The 3,963-nt window shown below is 41.7% G+C and overlaps 1 pseudogene; it reads right to left on the reverse strand.

The window, feature by feature from the left end:
- Positions 1 to 1,153: 1,153 nt before the first annotated feature.
- LOC100945797 lies at positions 1,154 to 2,108 on the reverse strand (annotated as a pseudogene).
- Between the last annotated feature and the right edge of the window lie 1,855 nt (positions 2,109 to 3,963).

Raw genomic sequence — 3,963 nt, forward strand, 5'->3', positions numbered from 1 at the left:
ACAATAAATAATTTGATTTTTCTTATGATGCAACTGATCTTGTCCTTGAACAAACTATTCACAAAGTAGTAGACTGCAGCTGTCTAAAGCCGCCCTCATTTCTCAGAATCACTAATGGGACTTAACCTGAATGTATAAAAACACATAAGGGGAACTTCTAAGTTGAAGTTTCTACTAGTTACTGTTTGAAATGTTTGATCAAAAATTTTTTTTTTGATCTACCGCCCTTGGTAGAGTGCTGTGGTGTCACAGCTCACAGCAACCTCCAGGTCTTGGGCTTAGGCGATTCTCTTGCCTCAGCCTCCCCAGTAACTAGGACTATAGGTGTCCACAATAACACTTGGCTATTTTGTTGTTGTTGCAGTTTGGCTGGGACCGGGTTCAAACCTGCAACCCTTGGTATATGAGGCTGGCGCCCTACTCACTGAGCCCCAGGTGCCACCTGTTTGATCAAATTTTTAAGATTTAACTCAGCACACTTACACATTCACTGGCTACCTCTGCTGAATCACAAGATTGCCCCAGCACAAACTTTTCTCAATCTGCTCATCGAACCTAAATCAGTGCTGCCAAACAAATTTCAAGATTTGTTTCAAAATAAAAAAGTATCATTCTCATATAATGCAGTTATGAGTCACATCACCTAAATTCTAAAGCAAATTTTTGAAAATTCTGCCAAATTTAGGAGCTAAGCTCATGACTAGAAGCTTAGGAGAAATAAAAATAACATAAAATGAGAACTACACTATTGAGTCCAATACTATACTTTTGGGCTCAAGAGATTCTCTTGCCTCAGCCTCCCGAGTAGTTGGAACTACTTACAGTGATATAGCTGGGACCAACTTACAATGGTACAGTCACCACTGTTTTGTCAGCATGACAACTGCATCTGTTTCTATATTGAGAAAACATGCATGCCTACTACCATTTCTCTGTTAAATACATATACATCTCACATCCTCGGAGGAAAGACTGATTTTACAGTAAACTGTCTTTTTGACAATTTCGAACTGAAAAACGAATAGATTACACTTGTTGTCGTATACCTTAAATTCTAAGACAGTATTATAGATGTTTATCCAGAGAACTAGAATGGAACGCAAGAGCACTTCCATAACAATGAGATGAACAAGGTTTACAGTGAAAATGTGTTTTATAACCAAGCTGCATTGTCATGAGAGAGTTTAGCTCTTAGCAAACGCCCCCGGATGTGTCAAGGACTGATGGCTCACTCTTGCCACTGAGACCATGGGTCACTCTGGATGTCCTGCACACGCCTCCTAATGGGCTGTATCACCCGAGAGTAGATCTCACTTGTCCTGACAATGGTGATAGTTGAGGTAAGCCACCCTGCGATGGTAGTCCATCAGTTGTTCTGAGTGTTTCACACCAAATGTTGGTTTCACAGCTTCAAGCCTTTTTGATAAAGCTAAAATTTCCCGCTCAGTCCTTGCGGTTCCCTCTGTTTGTTAAGAGCAGTGTGATACAACTTAAGGGGTTGACCAGTCCATCTAGGAACTGTACTTTTGCTTTCTGGTTTTACAGCTTATCTTGGCACTTCTTTCAAAAGCCTCTAGTTTTCCTGATCAGACCGTCTCACCTGTTCTTTTGTGAAAGAATTTTTCCCAGGTGTTACTGAAGGCTGATGGAAGTGATGTTTTTGTGGTTCCTTTTTATCTAATTGCAGAAAAACTTTCAAAAGATGATTCAAGTCCATTGGCCCATGTTTTTCTCTCCCTTTTTTGGCTGATTACAAATATTTTGAATTGCTTTTTAAATCCTCAACGTCTTGCTTTTTTAACTTTCACTTTTTGATCATTTGGGGCGCCCAGCTCAAAAGCCTGAACAGGGCTGATGTCTGGAGTTAACAAAAAAGTTACATCTGTCGCAGTATCTTCAGATTCCTCAGCACAGTCACCAGATTTTGGTTTAGTACATGAAGATTGTGTTCCCATTGATTTTATTCTTGACTTATTTTTATATTTTGGTGGTTAAGAGCATATACCAAATACATGTTTCTCTGATACTGGACATCAATTAGATATGTATTTACTACACCCTGCATCTGAACAATCTGTACCTGAACTTGAAGATGAGGAACGTAAAAAAGAGGAATAGACGGCTCAGCGCCCGTTGCACAGTGGTTATGGCGCCAGCCTCATACAGCGAGGCTGGCAGGTTCAAACCCAGCCCGGGCCAGCTGAACAACAATGACAACTGCAACAAAAAATAGGCAGGCATTGTGGCAGATGCCTGTACTCCCAGCTGCTTGGGAGGCTGAGGCAAGAGAATCGCTTAAGCTCAAGAGTTGGAGGTTGCTATGAGACCTAAGGCCACAGCACTCTACCGAGGACAACATATGAGACTCAGCCTCAAGAAAAAAAAAAGAAAAAAAGAAAGGAAAAGAAAACGAGAAAGAGGAACTAATTTTGGAATACTTTTTAATTTGTGAACTAAAATATAATCTTTAAGCTCCCCCCAGTGGTTGACTAACTGGATCCCCCTCTTGGCCAACAGGATCCCCTAAAACTGAGTTGCTAGCCAAGAGAAAGGAGATCAGACGTACATCAAGTCCCCCGGGTGTCTTAGAGATGTCTTTTGTGACTTATTAACAGACCCAAGGCTATGCAGGACATACCTGCACGTCTCAGAACAAAGTACTTGAATCTGAGCATATGTCCTATAGTTCGTTTCTGATTAACAGACCTTTATCTTAGCTCAGCATTCCTTTTCTCTGACTCCCGGTCTATTAGACAGAACCTAACTCTTTTAACCGATTGTCAGCTAAAGAATTTTTATACCCACCTATATAACCCATAAACCCCTAATTTGAGATGTCCCACCCTTTTGGGTCAAACCAATGTATGCCTTCCATGTATTGATTTATGAATTCCCCTGTAATTCCTGTCTCTCTTTAATGTATACAACCAAACTTTAACCCCACCACAGACAGTCCACTTGCTCAAGGCTTCTTGGGTGTGGCTCCAGGTCATGGGCCTCAAATTTGGCTCAGAATTCGCCTCTTTAAACCATTGTATAGAGTATGGCTTCTTTTCCATCTACATACACATGCTTTGTAATAGGTTATTAGCTGACTCGGGCCTCACATGGAGTTTTTTCCAGTCTCTGTATAGTAATCACCCTCACCTTCTTCTACAGTTTTGAATTCTCTTTGGAGCATTTTATGTCCTATTGTAACATCGTACAATTTTTTTTGGTCTTGAAGGAGTCATTAACGATAAAGAACTTCTGCTTTGTGTAATGTCATTCTCTACAGGGTGTTCTTCTTGGGAAACGGTCATTTCCTTTCTTGGTAATTTTCCTTCGTGTGTATTCCAATTTTCAAGTTTACTTTTCTGTATCTTTATCTTCTTCACAGACCTGAAGGTGAAAGACTATTCCCTTTTAGGGTCATCATCTTGTTTGTCAAAAACTGAGTTACTTTATATTTGCTTCTTCCAAGTTACTGTCAAGGCCGGGCCGGTGGCTCACACCTGTAATCCCAGCACTCTGGGAGGCCAAGGCGGGGTGGATTGCTTGAGCTCAGGAGTTCAAGACCAGCCTGAGCAAGAGTCAAATGTAGGGACCCACCCAAATAGAACTGACCTGCCCACATAGAACTATGCCGCCCAGGAATAAATGAGTGCATGAATGTCCCACCCAGGAAAGAGTGAATGTGCCTACCCCTCTGACCCTTTAAATTCCTATCCACCTTAACCCATGTGCTGACTCCTTTCTCCGACTTAGCTCACTCGCACTGGAGTGGAATAAAGACCACATTGCCCACACAGAACCTGGACTCCAATTGCCTTTCGTTCACGTCTCAGAATAATTCCTCATTTTTTTCTGGCTTGGCACCTGTAGTTCAGTGAATAGGGTACCAGCCACATACACCAAGGTTGGTGGGTTTGAGCCTGGCTCTGGCCTGCTAAACAGCAGTGACAACTGCAACCAAAAAATAGC

The sequence above is a fragment of the Otolemur garnettii genome, unplaced genomic scaffold, assembly GCF_000181295.1.
Source record: "Otolemur garnettii isolate 467f Iridium unplaced genomic scaffold, OtoGar3 scaffold00077, whole genome shotgun sequence".
NCBI classification, from domain to species: domain Eukaryota; kingdom Metazoa; phylum Chordata; class Mammalia; order Primates; family Galagidae; genus Otolemur; species Otolemur garnettii.